We start from the raw sequence: 22,757 nt of genomic DNA, 5'->3' as shown, positions 1-22,757 counted from the left end.
AAAACGGCATTGCAGGGATAGGGAAGAAAACTAAAAGCAGCCAAAGGAGCCCGGCTAGCTCAGTCGGTAGAGCATGAGACTCTTAATCTCAGGTCGTGGGTTCGAGCCCCACGTTGGGTGAAAACAACTAAAATTTTAGTGCTTTTTGACCAAAAAAATAGAAATTGAAAGTCTCTTTACAATATTTGCAATATTTTCATTGTTAACATGCAATATATGAATGCATGTCTGGATGATGTGTAATGGGGCAATACCACACCTTAATGTATTCACTGTAAAAGAAAAAGTATGTATCATCTTACTATAAAATAAAGTGGAGAAAACACAAATAAGACTTTTTTCCACACAGGTTTAATCGGCTATATCCTGATATTCTTCAATGCGTTCTGATATTGACTGGTAATTGTGTTTGATACTTTCTTAGACTATTTCTGCCTCTGGCTGATGTGTATTTTCTTTCCAAACTCCACCAGAGCCTATGATTACACAGCATCCTATCTGTGGAAAACGGCAGTGCAGGGATAGGGAAGAAAACTATAGGCATCCAAAGGAGCCCGACTAGCTCAGTCGGTAGAGCATGAGACTCTTAATCTCAGCGTCGTGGGTTCGAGCCCCATGTTGGGCGAAAACAACTAAAATTTTAGTGCTTTTTGACCAAAAAAATAGAAATTGAAAGTTTCTTTACAATATTTGCAATATTTTGATTGTTAAAATGCAATATATGAATGCATGTCTGGATGATGTGTAATGGGTCAATACCACACCTTAATGTATTCACTGTAAAAGAAAAAGTATGTATCATCTTACTATAAAATAAAGTGGAGAAAACACAAATAAGACTTTTTTCCACACAGGTTTAATCGGCTATTTCCTGATATTCTTCAATGCGTTCTGATATTGACTGGTAATTGTGTTTGATACTTTCTTAGACTATTTCTGCCTCTGGCTGATGTGTATTTTCTTTCCAAACTCCACCAGAGCCTATGATTACACAGCATCCTATCTGTGGAAAACGGCAGTGCAGGGATAGGGAAGAAAACTATAGGCATCCAAAGGAGCCCGGCTAGCTCAGTCGGTAGAGCATGAGACTCTTAATCTCAGGGTCGTGGGTTTGAGCCCCACGTTGGGCAAAAACAACTAAAATTTTAGTGCTTTTTGACCAAAAAAATAGAAATTGAAAGTCTCTTTACAATATTTGCAATATTTTGATTGTTAACATGCAATATATGAATGCATGTCTGGATGATGTGTAATGGGGCAATACCACACCTTAATGTATTCACTGTAAAAGATAAAGTATGTATCATCTTACTATAAAATAAAGTGGAGAAAACACAAATAAGACTTTTTTCCACACAGGTTTAATCGGCTATTTCCTGATATTCTTCAATGCGTTCTGATATTGACTGGTAATTGTGTTTGATACTTTCTTAGACTATTTCTGCCTCTGGCTGATGTGTATTTTCTTTCCAAACTCCACCAGAGCCTATGATTACACCGCATCCTATCTGTGGAAAACGGCAGTGCAGGGATAGGGTTCGAGCCCCACGTTGGGCGAAAACAACTAAAATTGTAGTGCTTTTTGACCAAAAAAATAGAAATTGAAAGTCTCTTTACAATATTTGCAATATTTTCATTGTTAACATGCAATATATGAATGCATGTCTGGATGATGTGTAATGGGGCAATACCATACCTTAATGTATTCACTGTAAAAGAAAAAGTATGTATCATCTTATTATAAAATAAAGTGGAGAAAACACAAATAAGACATTTTTTCACACAGGTTCAGTCAGCTATTTCCTGATATTCTTCAAAGCGTTCTGATATTGACTGGTAATTGTGTTTGATACTTTCTTAGACTATTTCTGCCTCTGGCTGATGTGTATTTTCTTTCCAAACTCCACCAGAGCCTATGATTGCACAGCATCCTATCTGTGGAAACCCGCAGTGCAGGGATAGGGAAGAAAACTATAGGCATCCAAAAGAGCCCGCCTGGCTAGCTCAGTTGGTAGAGCATGAGACTCTTAATCTCAGGGTCGTGGGTTCGAGCCCCACGTTGGGCGAAAACAACTAAAATTGTAGTGCTTTTTGACCAAAAAAATAGAAATTGAAAGTCTCTACAATATTTGCAATATTTTCATTGTTAACATGCAATATATGAATGCATGTCTGGATGATTTGTAATGGGGCAATACCATACCTTAATGTATTCACTGTAAAAGAAAAAGTATGTATCATCTTACTATAAAATAAAGTGCAGAAAACACAAATAAGACTTTTTTCCACACAGGTTTAATCGGCTATTTCCTGGTATTCTTCAATGCGTTCTGATATTGACTGGTAATTGTGTTTGATACTTTCTTAGACTATTTCTGCCTCTGGCTGATGTGTATTTTCTTTCCAAACTCCACCAGAGCCTATGATTACACAGCATCCTATCTGTGGAAAGCGGCAGTGCAGGGATAGGGAAGAAAACTATAGGCATCCAAAGGAGCCCTGCTAGCTCAGTCGGTAGAGCATGAGACTCTTAATCTCAGGGTCGCGTTGGGTGAAAACAACTAAAATTTTAGTGCTTTTTGACCAAAAAAATAGAAATTGAAAGTCTCTATACAATATTTGCAATATTTTCATTGTTAACATGCAATATATGAATGCATGTCTGGATGATGTGTAATGGGGCAATACCATACCTTAATGTATTCACTGTAAAAGAAAAAGTATGCATCATCTTACTATAAAATAAAGTGGAGAAAACACAAATAAGACTTTTTTCCACACAGTTTAATCGGCTATTTCCTGATATTCTTCAATGCGTTCTGATATTGACTGGTAATTGTGTTTGATACTTTCTTAGACTATTTCTGCCTCTGGCTGATGTGTATTTTCTTTCCAAACTCCACCAGAGCCTATGATTACGCAGCATCCTATCTGTGGAAAGCGGCAGTGCAGGGATAGGGAAGAAAACTAAAGGCATCCAAAGGAGCCTGGTTAGTTCTGTTGGTAGAGCATGAGACTCTTAATCTCAGGGTCGTGGGTTCGAGCCCCACGTTGGGCAAAAACAACTAAAATTGTAGTGCTTTTTGACCAAAAAAATAGAAATTGAAAGTCTCTTTACAATATTTGCAATATTTTCATTGTCAACATGCAATATATGAATGCATGTCTGGATGATGTGTAATGGGGCAATACCATACCTTAATGTATTCACTGTAAAATAAAAAGTATGTATCATCTTATTATAAAATAAAGTGGAGAAAACACAAATAAGACTTTTTTTCACACAGGTTCAGTCAGCTATTTCTTTATATTCTTCAAAGCGTTCTGATATTGACTGGTAATTGTGTTTGATACTTTCTTAGACTATTTCTGCCTCTGGCTGATGTGTATTTTCTTTCCAAACTCCACCAGAGCCTATGATTACACAGCATCCTATCTGTGGAAAGCGGCAGTGCAGGGATAGGGAAGAAAACTACAGGCATCCAAAGGAGCCCGGCTAGCTCAGTAGGTAGAGCATGAGACTCTTAATCTCAGGGTCGTGGGTTCGAGCCCCACGTTGGCGAAAACAACTAAAATTTTAGTGCTTTTTGACCAAAAAAATAGAAATTGAAAGTCTCTTTACAATATTTGCAATATTTTGATTGTTAACATGCAATATATGAATGCATGTCTGGATGATGTGTAAAGGGGCAATACCACACCTTAATGTATTCACTGTAAAAGAAAAAGTATGTATCATCTTACTATAAAATAAAGTGGAGAAAACACAAATAAGACTTTTTTCCACACAGGTTTAATCGGCTATTTCCTGATATTCTTCAATGCGTTCTGATATTGACTGGTAATTGTGTTTGATACTTTCTTAGACTATTTCTGCCTCTGGCTGATGTGTATTTTCTTTCCAAACTCCACCAGAGCCTATGATTACACAGCATCCTATCTGTGGAAAGCGGCAGTGCAGGGATAGGGAAGAAAACTATAGGCATCCAAAGGAGCCCGGCTAGCTCAGTCGGTAGAGCATGAGACTCTTAATCTCAGGGTCGTGGGTTTGAGCCCCACGTTGGGTGAAAACAACTAAAATTGTAGTGCTTTTTGACCAAAAAAATACATCCTATCTGTGGAAAACGGCAGTGCAGGGATAGGGAAGAATACTATAGGCATCCAAAGGAGCCCGGCTAGCTCAATCGGTAGAGCATGAGACTCTTAATCTCAGGGTCGTGGGTTCAAGCCCCATGTTGGGCGAAAACAACTAAAATTGTAGTGCTTTTTGACCAAAAAAATACATCCTATCTGTGGAAACCGGCAGTGCAGGGATAGGGAAGAAAACTATAGGCACCTATAGGAGCCTGGCTAGCTCAGTCGGTAGCGCATGAGCCTCTTAATCTCAGGGTCGTGGGTTCGAGCCCCACGTTGGGCGAAAACAACTAAAATTGTAGTGCTTTTTGACCAAAAAAATAGAAATTGAAAGTCTCTTTACAATATTTGCAATATTTTCATTGTTAACATGCAATATATGAATGCATGTCTGGATGATGTGTAATGGGGCAATACCATACCTTAATGTATTCACTGTAAAAGAAAAAGTATGTATCATCTTATTATAAAATAAAGTGGAGAAAACACAAATAAGACATTTTTTCACACAGGTTCAGTCAGCTATTTCCTGATATTCTTCAAAGCGTTCTGATATTGACTGGTAATTGTGTTTGATACTTTTTTAGACTATTTCTGCCTCTGGCTGATGTGTATTTTCTTTCCAAACTCCACCAGAGCCTATGATTGCACAGCATCCTATCTGTGGAAACCCGCAGTGCAGGGATAGGGAAGAAAACTATAGGCATCCAAAGGAGCCCGGCTAGCTCAGTTGGTAGAGCATGAGACTCTTAATCTCAGGGTCGTGGGTTCGAGCCCCACGTTGGGCGAAAACAACTAAAATTGTAGTGCTTTTTGACCAAAAAAATAGAAATTGAAAGTCTCTTTGCAATATTTTCATTGTTAACATGCAATATATGAATGCATGTCTGGAAGATGTGTAATGGGGCAATACCATACCTTAATGTATTCACTGTAAAAGAAAAAGTATGTATCATCTTACTATAAAATAAAGTGGAGAAAACACAAATAAGACTTTTTTCCACACAGGTTTAATCGGCTATTTCCTGGTATTCTTCAATGCGTTCTGATTTTGACTGGTAATTGTGTTTGATACTTTCTTAGACTATTTCTGCCTCTGGCTGATGTGTATTTTCTTTCCAAACTCCACCAGAGCCTATGATTACACAGCATCCTATCTGTGGAAAGCGGCAGTGCAGGGATAGGGAAGAAAACTATAGGCATCCAAAGGAGCCCGGCTAGCTCAGTCGGTAGAGCATGAGACTCTTAATCTCAGGGTCGCGTTGGGCGAAAACAACTAAAATTTTAGTGCTTTTTGACCAAAAAAATAGAAATTGAAAGTCTCTTCACAATATTTGCAATATTTTCATTGTTAACATGCAATATATGAATGCATGTCTGGATGATGTGTAATGGGGCAATACCATACCTTAATGTATTCACTGTAAAAGAAAAAGTATGCATCATCTTACTATAAAATAAAGTGGAGAAAACACAAATAAGACTTTTTTCCACACAGGTTTAATAGGCTATTTCCTGATATTCTTCAATGCGTTCTGATATTGACTGGTAATTGTGTTTGATACTTTCTTAGACTATTTCTGCCTCTGGCTGATGTGTATTTTCTTTCCAAACTCCACCAGAGCCTATGATTGCACAGCATCCTATCTGTGGAAAGCGGCAGTGGAGGGATAGGGAAGAAAACTATAGGCACCTATAGGAGCCTGGCTAGCTCAGTCGGTAGAGCATGAGACTCTTAATCTCAGGGTCGTGGGTTCGAGCCCCACGTTGGGCGAAAACAACTAAAATTGTAGTGCTTTTTGACCAAAAAAATAGAAATTGAAAGTCTCTTTACAATATTTGCAATATTTTCATTGTTAACATGCAATATATGAATGCATGTCTGGATGATGTGTAATGGGGCAATACCATACCTTAATGTATTCACTGTAAAAGAAAAAGTATGTATCATCTTATTATAAAATAAAGTGGAGAAAACACAAATAAGACATTTTTTCACACAGGTTCAGTCAGCTATTTCCTGATATTCTTCAAAGCGTTCTGATATTGACTGGTAATTGTGTTTGATACTTTCTTAGACTATTTCTGCCTCTGGCTGATGTGTATTTTCTTTCCAAACTCCACCAGAGCCTATGATTGCACAGCATCCTAGCTGTGGAAACCCGCAGTGCAGGGATAGGGAAGAAAACTATAGGCATCCAAAGGAGCCCGGCTAGCTCAGTTGGTAGAGCATGAGACTCTTAATCTCAGGGTCGTGGGTTCGAGCCCCACGTTGGGCGAAAACAACTAAAATTGTAGTGCTTTTTGACCAAAAAAATAGAAATTTAAAGTCTCTTTGCAATATTTTCATTGTTAACATGCAATATATGAATGCATGTCTGGATGATGTGTAATGGGGCAATACCATACCTTAATGTATTCACTGTAAAAGAAAAAGTATGTATCATCTTACTATAAAATAAAGTGGAGAAAACACAAATAAGACTTTTTTCCACACAGGTTTAATCGGCTATTTCCTGGTATTCTTCAATGCGTTCTGATTTTGACTGGTAATTGTGTTTGATACTTTCTTAGACTATTTCTGCCTCTGGCTGATGTGTATTTTCTTTCCAAACTCCACCAGAGCCTATGATTACACAGCATCCTATCTGTGGAAAGCGGCAGTGCAGGGATAGGGAAGAAAACTATAGGCATCCAAAGGAGCCCGGCTAGCTCAGTCGGTAGAGCATGAGACTCTTAATCTCAGGGTCGCGTTGGGCGAAAACAACTAAAATTTTAGTGCTTTTTGACCAAAAAAATAGAAATTGAAAGTCTCTTCACAATATTTGCAATATTTTCATTGTTAACATGCAATATATGAATGCATGTCTGGATGATGTGTAATGGGGCAATACCATACCTTAATGTATTCACTGTAAAAGAAAAAGTATGCATCATCTTACTATAAAATAAAGTGGAGAAAACACAAATAAGACTTTTTTCCACACAGGTTTAATAGGCTATTTCCTGATATTCTTCAATGCGTTCTGATATTTACTGGTAATTGTGTTTGATACTTTCTTAGACTATTTCTGCCTCTGGCTGATGTGTATTTTCTTTCCAAACTCCACCAGAGCCTATGATTACACAGCATCCTATCTGTGGAAAGCGGCAGTGGAGGGATAGGGAAGAAAACTATAGGCATCCAATGGAGCCTGGCTAGCTCAGTCGGTAGAGCATGAGACTCTTAATCTCAGGGTCGTGGGTTCGAGCCCCACGTTGGGCGAAAACAACTAAAATTGTAGTGCTTTTTGACCAAAAAAATAGAAATTGAAAGTCTCTTTACAATATTTGCAATATTTTCATTGTTAACATGCAATATATGAATGCATGTCTGGATGATGTGTAATGGGGCAATACCATACCTTAATGTATTCACTGTAAAAGAAAAAGTATGCATCATCTTACTATAAAATAAAGTGGAGAAAACACAAATAAGACTTTTTTCCACACAGGTTTAATAGGCTATTTCCTGATATTCTTCAATGCGTTCTGATATTGACTGGTAATTGTGTTTGATACTTTCTTAGACTATTTCTGCCTCTGGCTGATGTGTATTTTCTTTCCAAACTCCACCAGAGCCTATGATTGCACAGCATCCTATCTGTGGAAACCGGCAGTGCAGGGATAGGGAAGAAAACTATAGGCATCCAAAAGAGCCCGCCTGGCTAGCTCAGTTGGTAGAGCATGAGACTCTTAATCTCAGGGTCGTGGGTTCGAGCCCCACGTTGGGCGAAAACAACTAAAATTGTAGTGCTTTTTGACCAAAAAAATAGAAATTGAAAGTCTCTACAATATTTGCAATATTTTCATTGTTAACATGCAATATATGAATACATGTCTGGATGATGTGTAATGGGGCAATACCATACCTTAATGTATTCACTGTAAAAGAAAAAGTATGTATCATCTTATTATAAAATAAAGTGGAGAAAACACAAATAAGACTTTTTTTCACACAGGTTCAGTCAGCTATTTCCTGATATTCTTCAAAGCGTTCTGATATTGACTAGTAATTGTGTTTGATACTTTCTTAGACTATTTCTGCCTCTGGCTGTTGTGTATTTTCTTTCCAAACTCCACCAGAGCCTATGATTGCACAGCATCCTATCTGTGGAAACCGGCAGTGCAGGGATAGGGAAGAAAACTATAGGCATCCAAAGGAGCCCGGCTAGCTCAGTTGGTAGAGCATGAGACTCTTAATCTCAGGGTCGTGGGTTCGAGCCCCACGTTGGGCGAAAACAACTAAAATTGTAGTGCTTTTTGACCAAAAAAATAGAAATTGAAAGTCTCTTTGCAATATTTTCATTGTTAACATGCAATATATGAATGTATGTCTGGATGATTTGTAATGGGGCAATACCATACCTTAATGTATTTACTGTCAAAGAAAAAGTATGTATCATCTTACTATAAAATAAAGTGCAGAAAACACAAATAAGACTTTTTTCCACACAGGTTTAATCGGCTATTTCCTGGTATTCTTCAATGCGTTCTGATATTGACTGGTAATTGTGTTTGATACTTTCTTAGACTATTTCTGCCTCTGGCTGATGTGTATTTTCTTTCCAAACTCCACCAGAGCCTATGATTACACAGCATCCTATCTGTGGAAAGCGGCAGTGCAGGGATAGGGAAGAAAACTATAGGCATCCAAAGGAGCCCGGCTAGCTCAGTCGGTAGAGCATGAGACTCTTAATCTCAGGGTCGCGTTGGGCGAAAACAACTAAAATTTTAGTGCTTTTTGACCAAAAAAATAGAAATTGAAAGTCTCTATACAATATTTGCAATATTTTCATTGTTAACATGCAATATATGAATGCATGTCTGGATGATGTGTAATGGGGCAATACCATACCTTAATGTATTCACTGTAAAAGAAAAAGTATGCATCATCTTACTATAAAATAAAGTGGAGAAAACACAAATAAGACTTTTTTCCACACAGGTTTAATAGGCTATTTCCTGATATTCTTCAATGCGTTCTGATATTTACTGGTAATTGTGTTTGATACTTTCTTAGACTATTTCTGCCTCTTGCTGATGTGTATTTTCTTTCCAAACTCCATCAGAGCCTATGATTACACAGCATCCTATCTGTGGAAAGCGGCAGTGGAGGGATAGGGAAGAAAACTATAGGCATCCAAAGGAGCCTGGCTAGCTCTGTCGGTAGAGCATGAGACTCTTAATCTCAGGGTCGTGGGTTCGAGCCACACGTTGGGCGAAAACAACTAAAATTGTAGTGTTTTTTGACCAAAAAAATACATCCTATCTGTGGAAAACGGCAGTGCAGGGATAGGGAAGAAAACTATCAGCAACCAAAGGACCCCGGCTAGCTCAGTCAGTAGAGCATGAGACTCTTAATCTCAGGGTCGTGGGTTCGAGCCCCACGTTGAGCAAAAACAATAAAATTTTAGTGCTTTTTGACCAAAAAAATAGAAATTGAAAGTCTCTTTACAATATTTGCAATATTTTGATTGTTAACATGCAATATATGAATGCATGTCTGGATGATGTGTAAAGGGGCAATACCACACCTTAATGTATTCACTGTAAAAGATAAAGTATGTATCATCTTACTATAAAATAAAGTGGAGAAAACACAAATAAGACTTTTTTCCACACAGGTTTAATCGGCTATTTCCTGATATTCTTCAATGCGTTCTGATATTGACTGGATATTGACTGGTAATTGTGTTTGATACTTTCTTAGACTATTTCTGCCTCTGGCTGATGTGTATTTTCTTTCCAAACTCCACCAGAGCCTATGATTACACAGCATCCTATCTGTGGAAAACGGCAGTGCAGGGATAGGGAAGAAAACTATAGGCATCCAAAGAAGCCCGGCTAGCTCAGTCGGTAGAGCATGAGACTCTTAATCTCAGGGTCCTGGGTTTGAGCCCCACGTTGGGCGAAAACAACTAAAATTTTAGTGCTTTTTGACCAAAAAAATACATCCTATCTGTGGAAAACGGCATTGCAGGGATAGGGAAGAAAACTATAAGCAGCCAAAGGAGCCCGGCTAGCTCAGTCGGTAGAGCATGAGACTCTTAATCTCAGGTCGTGGGTTCGAGCCCCACGTTGGGTGAAAACAACTAAAATTTTAGTGCTTTTTGACCAAAAAAATAGAAATTGAAAGTCTCTTTACAATATTTGCAATATTTTCATTGTTAACATGCAATATATGAATGCATGTCTGGATGATGTGTAATGGGGCAATACCACACCTTAATGTATTCACTGTAAAAGAAAAAGTATTTATCATCTTACTATAAAATAAAGTGGAGAAAACACAAATAAGACTTTTTTCCACACAGGTTTAATCGGCTATATCCTGATATTCTTCAATGCGTTCTGATATTGACTGGTAATTGTGTTTGATACTTTCTTAGACTATTTCTGCCTCTGGCTGATGTGTATTTTCTTTCCAAACTCCACCAGAGCCTATGATTACACAGCATCCTATCTGTGGAAAACGGCAGTGCAGGGATAGGGAAGAAAACTATAGGCATCCAAAGGAGCCCGGCTAGCTCAGTCGGTAGAGCATGAGACTCTTAATCTCAGGGTCGTGGGTTCGAGCCCCACGTTGGGTGAAAACAACTAAAATTTTAGTGCTTTTTGACCAAAAAAATAGAAATTGAAAGTCTCTTCACAATATTTGCAATATTTTCATTGTTAACATGCAATGTATGAATGCATGTCTGGATGATGTGTAATGGGGCAATACCATACCTTAATGTATTCACTGTAAAAGAAAAAGTATGCATCATCTTACTATAAAATAAAGTGGAGAAAACACAAATAAGACTTTTTTCCACACAGGTTTAATCGGCTATTTCCTGATATTCTTCAATGCGTTCTGATATTGACTGGTAATTGTGTTTGATACTTTCTTAGACTATTTCTGCCTCTGGCTGATGTGTATTTTCTTTCCAAACTCCACCAGAGCCTATGATTACACAGCATCCTATCTGTGGAAAGCGGCAGTGCAGGGATAGGGAAGAAAACTACAGGCATCCAAAGGAGCCCGGCTAGCTCAGTAGGTAGAGCATGAGACTCTTAATCTCAGGGTCGTGGGTTCGAGCCCCACGTTGGCGAAAACAACTAAAATTTTAGTGCTTTTTGACCAAAAAAATAGAAATTGAAAGTCTCTTTACAATATTTGCAATATTTTGATTGTTAACATGCAATATTTGAATGCATGTCTGGATGATGTGTAATGGGGCAATACCACACCTTAATGTATTCACTGTAAAAGAAAAAGTATGTATCATCGTACTGTAAAATAAAGTGGAGAAAACACAAATAAGACTTTTTTTCACACAGGTTTAATCGGCTATTTCCTGATATTCTTCAATGCGTTCTGATATTGACTGGTAATTGTGTTTGATACTTTCTTAGACTATTTCTGCCTCTGGCTGATGTGTATTTTCTTTCCAAACTCCACCAGAACCTATGATTACACAGCATCCTATCTGTGGAAAACGGCAGTGCAGGGATAGGGAAAAAAACTATAGGCATCCAAAGGAGCCCGGCTAGCTCAGTCGGTAGAGCATGAGACTCTTAATCTCAGGGTCGTGGGTTCGAGCCCCACGTTGGGCGAAAACAACTAAAATTTTAGTGCTTTTTGACCAAAAAAATAGAAATTGAAAGTCTCTTTACAATATTTGCAATATTTTCATTGTTAACATGCAATATATGAATGCATGTCTGGATGCATGTCTTGACCAAAAAAATAGAAATTGAAAGTCTCTTTACAATATTTGCAATATTTTCATTGTTAACATGCAATGTATGAATGCATGTCTGGATGATGTGTAATGGGGCAATACCATACCTTAATGTATTCACTGTAAAAGAAAAAGTATGCATCATCTTACTATAAAACAAAGTGGAGAAAACACAAATAAGACTTTTTTCCACACAGTTTAATCGGCTATTTCCTGATATTCTTCAATGCGTTCTGATATTGACTGGTAATTGTGGTTGATACTTTCTTAGACTATTTCTGCCTCTGGCTGATGTGTATTTTCTTTCCAAACTCCACCAGAGCCTATGATTACACAGCATCCTATCTGTGGAAAGCGGCAGTGCAGGGATAGGGAAGAAAACTATAGGCATCCAAAGGAGCCTGGCTAGTTCAGTTGGTAGAGCATGAGACTCTTAATCTCAGGGTTGCGGGTTCGAGCCCCACGTTGGGCAAAAACAACTAAAATTGTAGTGCTTTTTGACCAAAAAAATAGAAATTGAAAGTCTCTTTACAATATTTGCAATATTTTCATTGTTAACATGCAATATATGAATGCATGTCTGGATGATGTGTAATGGGGCAATACCATACCTTAATGTATTCACTGTAAAATAAAAAGTATGTATCATCTTATTATAAAATAAAGTGGAGAAAACACAAATAAGACTTTTTTCCACAAAGGTTTAATCGGCTATTTCCTGATATTCTTCAATGCGTTCTGATATTGACTGGTAATTGTGTTTGATACTTTCTTAGACTATTTCTGCCTCTGGCTGATGTGTATTTTCTTTCCAAACTCCACCAGAGCCTATGATTACACAGCATCCTATCTGTGGAAAACGGCAGTGCAGGGATAGGGAAGAAAACTATAGGCATCCAAAGGAGCCCGGCTAGCTCAGTCGGTAGAGCATGAGACTCTTAATCTCAGGGTCGTGGGTTTGAGCCCCACTTTGGGCGAAAACAACTAAAATTTTAGTGCTTTTTGACCAAAAAAATACATCCTATCTGTGGAAAACGGCATTGCAGGGATAGGGAAGAAAACTATAAGCAACCAAAGGAGCCCGGCTAGCTCAGTCGGTAGAGCATGAGACTCTTAATCTCAGGGTCGTGGGTTCGAGCCCCACGTTGGGTGAAAACAACTAAAATTTTAGTGCTTTTCGACCAAAAAAATAGAAATTGAAAGTCTCTTTACAATATTTGCAATATTTTCATTGTTAACATGCAATATATGAATGCATGTCTGGATGATGTGTAATGGGGCAATACCACACCTTAATGTATTCACTGTAAAAGAAAAAGTATGTATCATCTTACTATAAAATAAAGTGGAGAAAACACAAATAAGACTTTTTTCCACACAGGTTTAATCGGCTATTTCCTGATATTCTTCAATGCGTTCTGATATTGACTGGTAATTGTGTTTGATACTTTCTTAGACTATTTCTGCCTCTGGCTGATGTGTATTTTCTTTCCAAACTCCACCAGAGCCTATGATTACACAGCATCCTATCTGTGGAAAACGGCAGTGCAGGGATAGGGAAGAAAACTATAGGCATCCAAAGGAGCCCGACTAGCTCAGTCGGTAGAGCATGAGACTCTTAATCTCAGGGTCGTGGGTTCGAGCCCCATGTTGGGCGAAAACAACTAAAATTTTCGTGCTTTTTGACCAAAAAAATAGAAATTGAAAGTCTCTTTACAATATTTGCAATATTTTGATTGTTAACATGCAATATATGAATGCATGTCTGGATGATGTGTAATGGGGCAATACCACACCTTAATGTATTCACTGTAAAAGAAAAAGTATGTATCATCTTACTATAAAATAAAGTGGAGAAAACACAAATAAGACTTTTTTCCACACAGGTTTAATCGGCTATTTCCTGATATTCTTCAATGCGTTCTGATATTGACTGGTAATTGTGTTTGATACTTTCTTAGACTATTTCTACCTGTGGCTGATGTGTATTTTCTTTCCAAACTCCACCAGAGCCTATGATTACACAGCATCCTATCTGTGGAAAGCAGCAGTGCAGGGATAGGGAAGAAAACTATAGGCATCCAAAGGACCCCGGCTAGCTCAGTCGGTAGAGCATGAGACTCTTTATCTCAGGGTCGTGGGTTCGAGCCCCACGTTGAGCGAAAACAACTAAAATTGTAGTGCTTTTTGACCAAAAAAATACATCCTATCTGTGGAAACCGGCAGTGCAGGGATAGGGAAGAAAACTATGGGCATCCAAAGGAGCCCGGCTTGCTCAGTTGGTAGCGCATGAGACTCTTAATCTCAGGGTCGTGGGTTCGAGCCCCACGTTGGGCGAAAACAACTAAAATTTTAGTGCTTTTTGACCAAAAAAATAGAAATTGAAAGTCTCTTTACAATATTTGCAATATTTTGATTGTTAACATGCAATATATGAATGCATGTCTGGATGATGTGTAATGGGGCAATACCACACCTTAATGTATTCACTGTAAAAGAAAAAGTATGTATCATCTTACTATAAAATAAAGTGAAGAAAACACAAATAAGACTTTTTTCCACACAGGTTTAATCGGCTATTTCCTGATATTCTTCAATGCGTTCTGATATTGACTGGTAATTGTGTTTGATACTTTCTTAGACTATTTCTGCCTCTGGCTGATGTGTATTTTCTTTCCAAACTCCACCAGAGCCTATGATTACACAGCATCCTATCTGTGGAAAGCGGCAGTGCAGGGATAGGGAAGAAAACTATAGGCATTCAAAGGAGCCCGGCTAGCTCAGTCGGTAGAGCATGAGACTCTTAATCTCAGGGTTGTTGGTTCGAGCCCCACGTTGGGCGAAAACAACTAAAATTGTAGTGCTTTTTGACCAAAAAAATACATCCTATCTGTGGAAAACGGCAGTGCAGGGATAGGGAAGAAAACTATAGGCATCCAAAGGAGCCCGGCTAGCTCAGTCGGTAGAGCATGAGACTCTTAATCTCAGGGTCGTGGGTTGGAGCCCCATGTTGGGCGAAAACAACTAAAATTGTAGTGCTTTTTGACCAAAAAAATACATCCTATCTGTGGAAACCGGCAGTGCAGGGATAGGGAAGAAAACTATGGGCATCCAAAGGAGCCTGGCTTGCTCAGTCGGTAGCGCATGAGACTCTTAATCTCAGGGTCGTGGGTTCGAGCCCCACGTTGGGCGAAAACAACTAAAATTTTAGTGCTTTTTGACCAAAAAAATAGAAATTGAAAGTCTCTTTACAATATTTGCAATATTTTGATTGTTAACATGCAATATATGAATGCATGTCTGGATGATGTGTAATGGAGCAATACCACACCTTAATGTATTCACTGTAAAAGAAAAAGTATGTATCATTTTACTATAAAATAAAGTGGAGAAAACACAAATAAGACTTTTTTCCACACAGGTTTAATTGGCTATTTCCTGATATTCTTCAATGCGTTCTGATATTGACTGGTAATTGTGTTTGATACTTTCTTAGACTATTTCTGCCTCTGGCTGATGTGTATTTTCTTTCCAAACTCCACCAGAGCCTATGATTACACAGCATCCTATCTGTGGAAAGCGGCTGTGCAGGGATAGGGAAGAAAACTATAGGCATCCAAAGGAGCCCGGCTAGCTCAGTCGGTAGAGCATGAGACTCTTAATCTCAGGGTCGTGGGTTCGAGCCCCACGTTGGGCGAAAACAACTAAAATTGTAGTGCTTTTTGACCAAAAAAATACATCCTATCTGTGGAAAACGGCAGTGCAGGGATAGGGAAGAAAACTATGGGCATCCAAAGGAGCCCGGCTTGCTCAGTCGATAGCGCATGAGACTCTTAATCTCAGGGTTGTGGGTTTGAGCCCCACGTTGGGCGAAAACAACTAAAATTTTAGTGCTTTTTGACCAAAAAAATAGAAATTGAAAGTCACTTTACAATATTTGCAATATTTTGATTGTTAACATGCAATATATGAATGCATGTCTGGATGATGTGTAAAGGGGCAATACCACACCTTAATGTATTCACTGTAAAAGAAAAAGTATGTATCATCTTACTATAAAATAAAGTGGAGAAAACACAAATAAGACTTTTTTCCACACAGGTTTAATCGGCTATTTCCTGATATTCTTCAATGCGTTCTGATATTGACTGGTAATTGTGTTTGATACTTTCTTAGACTATTTCTGCCTCTGGCTGATGTGTATTTTCTTTCCAAACTCCACCAGAGCCTATGATTACACAGCATCCTATCTGTGGAAAGCGGCAGTGCAGGGATAGGGAAGAAAACTATAGGCATCCAAAGGAGCCCGGCTAGCTCAGTCGGTAGAGCATGAGACTCTTAATCTCAGGGTCGCCCACGTTGAGCGAAAACAACTAAAATTGTAGTGCTTTTTGACCAAAAAAATACATCCTATCTGTGGAAAACGGAAGTGCAGGGATAGGGAAGAAAACTATGGGCATCCAAAGGAGCCCGGCTTGCTCAGTCGGTAGCGCATGAGACTCTTAATCTCAGGGTCGTGGGTTCGAGCCCCACGTTGGGCGAAAACAACTAAAATTTTAGTGCTTTTTGACCAAAAAAAATAGAAATTGAAAGTCTCTTTACAATATTTGCAATATTTTCATTGTTAACATGCAATATATGAATGCATGTCTGGATGATGTGTAATGGGGCAATACCACACCTTAATGTATTCACTGTAAAAGAAAAAGTATGTATCATCTTACTATAAAATAAAGTGGAGAAAACACAAATAAGACTTTTTTCCACACAGGTTAAATCGGCTATTTCCTGATATTCTTCAATGCGTTCTGATATTGACTGGTAATTGTGTTTGATACTTTCTTAGACTATTTCTGCCTCTGGCTGATGTGTATTTTCTTTCCAAACTCCACCAGAGCCTATGATTACACAGCATCCTATCTGTGGAAAACGGCAGTGCAGGGATAGGGAAGAAAACTATAGGCATTCAAAGGAGCCCGGCTAGCTCAGTCGGTAGAGCATGAGACTCTTAATCTCAGGGTCGTGGGTTTGAGCCCCACATTGGGCAAAAACAACTAAAATTTTAGTGCTTTTTGACCAAAAAAATACATCCTATCTGTGGAAAACGGCAGTGCAGGGATAGGGAAGAAAACTATAGGCATCCAAAGGAGCCCGGCTAGCTCAGTCGGTAGAGCATGAGACTCTTAATCTCAGCGTCGTGGGTTCGAGCCCCACGTTGGGCGAAAACAACTAAAATTGTAGTGCATTTTGACCAAAAAAATACATCCTATCTGTGGAAACCGGCAGTGCAGGGATAGGGAAGAAAACTATGGGCATCCAAAGGAGCCTGGCTTGCTCAGTCGGTAGCGCATGAGACTCTTAATCTCAGGGTCGTGGGTTCGAGCCCCACGTTGGGCGAAAACAACTAAAATTTTAGTGCTTTTTGACCAAAAAAATAGAAATTGAAAGTCTCTTTACAATATTTGCAATATTTTGATTGTTAACATGCAATATATGAATGCATGTCTGGATGATGTGTAATGGGGCAATACCACACCTTAATGTATTCACTGTAAAAGAAAAAGTATGTATCATCTTACTATAAAATAAAGTGGAGAAAACACAAATAAGACTTTTTTCCACACAGGTTTAATCGGCTATTTCCTGATATTCTTCAATGTGTTCTGATATTGACTGGTAATTGTGTTTGATACTTTCTTAGACTATTTCTGCCTCTGGCTGATGTGTATTTTCTTTCCAAACTCCACCAGAGCCTATGATTACACAGCATCCTATCTGTGGAAAACGGCAGTGCAGGGATAGGGAAGAAAACTATAGGCATCCAAAGGAGCCCGGCTAGCTCATTCGGTAGAGCATGAGACTCTTAATCTCAGGGTCGTGGGTTCGAGCCCCATGTTGGGCGAAAACAACTAAAATTGTAGTGCTTTTTGACCAAAAAAATACATCCTATCTGTGGAAACCGGCAGTGCAGGGATAGGGAAGAAAACTATAGGCATCCGAAGGAGCCTGGCTACCTCAGACGGTAGAGCATGAGACTCTTAATCTCAGGGTCGTGGGTTCGAGCCCCACGTTGGGCGAAAACAACTAAAATTTTAGTGCTTTTTGACCAAAAAAATAGAAATTGAAAGTCTCTTTGCAATATTTTCATTGTTAACATGCAATATATGAATGCATGTCTGGATGATGTGTAATGGGGCAATATCACACCTTAATGTATTCACTGTAAAAGAAAAAGTATGCATCATCTTACTATAAAATAAAGTGGAGAGAACACAAATAAGACTTTTTTCCACACAGGTTTAATCGGCTATTTCCTGATATTCTTCAATGCGTTCTGATATTGACTGGTAATTGTGTTTGATACTTTCTTAGACTATTTCTGCCTCTGGCTGATGTGTATTTTCTTTCCAAACTCCACCAGAGCCTATGATTACACAGCATCCTATCTGTGGAAAGCGGCAGTGCAGGGATAGGGAAGAAAACTATAGGCATCCAAAGGAGCCTGGCTAGCCAGACGGTAGAGCATGAGACTCTTAATCTCAGGGTCGTGGGTTCGAGCCCCACGTTGGGCGAAAACAACTAAAATTTTAGTGCTTTTTGACCAAAAAAATAGAAATTGAAAGTCTCTTTGCAATATTTTCATTGTTAACATGCAATATATGAATGCATGTCTGGATGATGTGTAATGGGGCAATACCACACCTTAATGTATTCACTGTAAAAGAAAAAGTATGCATCATCTTACTATAAAATAAAGTGGAGAGAACACAAATAAGACTTTTTTCCACACAGGTTTAATCGGCTATTTCCTGATATTCTTCAATGCGTTCTGATATTGACTGGTAATTGTGTTTGATACTTTCTTAGACTATTTCAGCCTCTGGCTGATGTGTATTTTCTTTCCAAACTCCACCAGAGCCTATGATTACACAGCATCCTATCTGTGGAAAGCGGCATTGCAGGGATAGGGAAGAAAACTATAGGCATCCAAAGGAGCCCGGCTAGCTCAGTCGGTAGAGCATGAGACTCTTAATCTCAGGGTCGTGGGTGCGAACCCCACGTTGGGCGAAAACAATTAAAATTTTAGTGCTTTTTGACCAAAAAAATAGAAATTGAAAGTCTCTTTACAATATTTGCAATATTTTGATTGTTAACATGCAATATATGAATGCATGTCTGGATGATGTGTAATGGGGCAATACCACACCTTAATGTATTCACTGTAAAAGAAAAAGTATGTATCATCTTACTATAAAATAAAGTGGAGAAAACACAAATAAGACTTTTTTCCACACAGGTTTAATCGGCTATTTCCTGATATTCTTCAATGCGTTCTGATATTGACTGGTAATTGTGTTTGATACTTTCTTAGACTATTTTTGCCTCTGGCTGATGTGTATTTTCTTTCCAAACTCCACCAGAGCCTATGATTACACAGCATCCTATCTGTGGAAAACGGCAGTGCAGGAATAGGGAAGAAAACTATAGGCATCCAAAGAAGCCCGGCTAGCTCAGTCGGTAGAGCATGAGACTCTTAATCTCAGGGTCGTGGGTTCGAGCCCCACGTTGGGCGAAAACAACTAAAATTGTAGTGCTTTTTGACCAAAAAAATAGAAATTGAAAGTCTCTTTACAATATTTGCAATATTTTGATTGTTAACATGCAATATATGAATGCATGTCTGGATGATGTGTAAAGGGGCAATACCACACCTTAATGTATTCACTGTAAAAGAAAAAGTATGTATCATCTTACTATAAAATAAAGTGGAGAAAACACAAATAAGACTTTTTTCCACACAGGTTAAATCGGCTATTTCCTGATATTCTTCAATGCGTTCTGATATTGACTGGTAATTGTGTTTGATACTTTCTTAGACTATTTCTGCCTCTGGCTGATGTGTATTTTCTTTCCAAACTCCACCAGAGCCTATGATTACACAGCATCCTATCTGTGGAAAGCAGCAGTGCAGGGATAGGGAAGAAAACTATAGGCATCCAAAGGAGCCCGGCTAGCTCAGTCGGTAGAGCATGAGACTCTTTATCTCAGGGTCGTGGGTTCGAGCCCCACGTTGAGCGAAAACAACTAAAATTGTAGTGCTTTTTGACCAAAAAAATACATCCTATCTGTGGAAACCGGCAGTGCAGGGATAGGGAAGAAAACTATGGGCATCCAAAGGAGCCCGGCTTGCTCAGTTGGTAGCGCATGAGACTCTTAATCTCAGGGTCGTGGGTTCGAGCCCCACGTTGGGCGAAAACAACTAAAATTTTAGTGCTTTTTGACCAAAAAAATAGAAATTGAAAGTCTCTTTACAATATTTGCAATATTTTGATTGTTAACATGCAATATATGAATGCATGTCTGGATGATGTGTAATGGGGCAATACCACACCTTAATGTATTCACTGTAAAAGAAAAAGTATGTATCATCTTACTATAAAATAAAGTGGAGAAAACACAAATAAGACTTTTTTCCACACAGGTTTAATCGGCTATTTCCTGATATTCTTCAATGCGTTCTGATATTGACTGGTAATTGTGTTTGATACTTTCTTAGACTATTTCTGCCTCTGGCTGATGTGTATTTTCTTTCCAAACTCCACCAGAGCCTATGATTACACAGCATCCTATCTGTGGAAAGCGGCAGTGCATGGATAGGGAAGAAAACTATAGGCATTCAAAGGAGCCCGGCTAGCTCAGTCGGTAGAGCATGAGACTCTTAATCTCAGGGTCGTTGGTTCGAGCCCCACGTTGGGCGAAAACAACTAAAATTGTAGTGCTTTTTGACCAAAAAAATACATCCTATCTGTGGAAAACGGCAGTGCAGGGATAGGGAAGAAAACTATAGGCATCCAAAGGAGCCTGGCTAGCTCAGTCGGTAGAGCATGAGACTCTTAATCTCAGGGTCGTGGGTTGGAGCCCCATGTTGGGCGAAAACAACTAAAATTGTAGTGCTTTTTGACCAAAAAAATACATCCTATCTGTGGAAACCGGCAGTGCAGGGATAGGGAAGAAAACTATGGGCATCCAAAGGAGCCTGGCTTGCTCAGTCGGTAGCGCATGAGACTCTTAATCTCAGGGTCGTGGGTTCGAGCCCCACGTTGGGCGAAAACAACTAAAATTTTAGTGCTTTTTGACCAAAAAAATAGAAATTGAAAGTCTCTTTACAATATTTGCAATATTTTGATTGTTAACATGCAATATATGAATGCATGTCTGGATGATGTGTAATGGGGCAATACCACACCTTAATGTATTCACTGTAAAAGAAAAAGTATGTATCATTTTACTATAAAATAAAGTGGAGAAAACACAAATAAGACTTTTTTCCACACAGGTTTAATTGGCTATTTCCTGATATTCTTCAATGCGTTCTGATATTGACTGGTAATTGTGTTTGATACTTTCTTAGACTATTTCTGCCTCTGGCTGATGTGTATTTTCTTTCCAAACTCCACCAGAGCCTATGATTACACAGCATCCTATCTGTGGAAAGCGGCTGTGCAGGGATAGGGAAGAAAACTATAGGCATCCAAAGGAGCCCGGCTAGCTCAGTCGGTAGAGCATGAGACTCTTAATCTCAGGGTCGTGGGTTCGAGCCCCACGTTGGGCGAAAACAACTAAAATTGTAGTGCTTTTTGACCAAAAAAATACATCCTATCTGTGGAAAACGGCAGTGCAGGGATAGGGAAGAAAACTATGGGCATCCAAAGGAGCCCGGCTTGCTCAGTCGATAGCGCATGAGACTCTTAATCTCAGGGTTGTGGGTTTGAGCCCCACGTTGGGCGAAAACAACTAAAATTTTAGTGCTTTTTGACCAAAAAAATAGAAATTGAAAGTCTCTTTACAATATTTGCAATATTTTGATTGTTAACATGCAATATATGAATGCATGTCTGGATGATGTGTAAAGGGGCAATACCACACCTTAATGTATTCACTGTAAAAGAAAAAGTATGTATCATCTTACTATAAAATAAAGTGGAGAAAACACAAATAAGACTTTTTTCCACACAGGTTTAATCGGCTATTTCCTGATATTCTTCAATGCGTTCTGATATTGACTGGTAATTGTGTTTGATACTTTCTTAGACTATTTCTGCCTCTGGCTGATGTGTATTTTCTTTCCAAACTCCACCAGAGCCTATGATTACACAGCATCCTATCTGTGGAAAGCGGCAGTGCAGGGATAGGGAAGAAAACTATAGGCATCCAAAGGAGCCCGGCTAGCTCAGTCGGTAGAGCATGAGACTCTTAATCTCAGGGTCGCCCACGTTGAGCGAAAACAACTAAAATTGTAGTGCTTTTTGACCAAAAAAATACATCCTATCTGTGGAAAACGGAAGTGCAGGGATAGGGAAGAAAACTATGGGCATCCAAAGGAGCCCGGCTTGCTCAGTCGGTAGCGCATGAGACTCTCAATCTCAGGGTCGTGGGTTCGAGCCCCACGTTGGGCGAAAACAACTAAAATTTTAGTGCTTTTTGACCAAAAAAAATAGAAATTGAAAGTCTCTTTACAATATTTGCAATATTTTCATTGTTAACATGCAATATATGAATGCATGTCTGGATGATGTGTAATGGGGCAATACCACACCTTAATGTATTCACTGTAAAAGAAAAAGTATGTATCATCTTACTATAAAATAAAGTGGAGAAAACACAAATAAGACTTTTTTCCACACAGGTTAAATCGGCTATTTCCTGATATTCTTCAATGCGTTCTGATATTGACTGGTAATTGTGTTTGATACTTTCTTAGACTATTTCTGCCTCTGGCTGATGTGTATTTTCTTTCCAAACTCCACCAGAGCCTATGATTACACAGCATCCTATCTGTGGAAAACGGCAGTG

At 38.8% G+C, this 22,757-nt stretch overlaps 4 non-coding genes across 4 annotated transcripts; all 4 read left to right on the top strand.

The window, feature by feature from the left end:
- The first annotated feature begins 4,849 nt into the window (after positions 1 to 4,849).
- TRNAK-CUU (transfer RNA lysine (anticodon CUU)) lies at positions 4,850 to 4,922 on the top strand. The gene has a single exon. It is a non-coding gene; the product is annotated as a tRNA-Lys (tRNA).
- Positions 4,923 to 6,340: 1,418 nt separating this feature from the next.
- Positions 6,341 to 6,413, top strand: TRNAK-CUU (transfer RNA lysine (anticodon CUU)). The gene has a single exon. It is a non-coding gene; the product is annotated as a tRNA-Lys (tRNA).
- Positions 6,414 to 8,338: 1,925 nt separating this feature from the next.
- On the top strand, positions 8,339 to 8,411 carry TRNAK-CUU (transfer RNA lysine (anticodon CUU)). The gene has a single exon. It is a non-coding gene; the product is annotated as a tRNA-Lys (tRNA).
- Positions 8,412 to 22,287: 13,876 nt separating this feature from the next.
- TRNAE-CUC (transfer RNA glutamic acid (anticodon CUC)) lies at positions 22,288 to 22,360 on the top strand. Its single transcript has one exon. It is a non-coding gene; the product is annotated as a tRNA-Glu (tRNA).
- Positions 22,361 to 22,757: the final 397 nt, after the last annotated feature.

This window comes from Ambystoma mexicanum, chromosome 4q (genome assembly GCF_040938575.1).
Source record: "Ambystoma mexicanum isolate Mex_15411 chromosome 4q, UKY_AmexF1_1, whole genome shotgun sequence".
In the NCBI taxonomy this organism is placed as follows: Eukaryota; Metazoa; Chordata; class Amphibia; order Caudata; family Ambystomatidae; genus Ambystoma; species Ambystoma mexicanum.
This window is presented reverse-complemented; position numbering and strand designations above follow the sequence as displayed.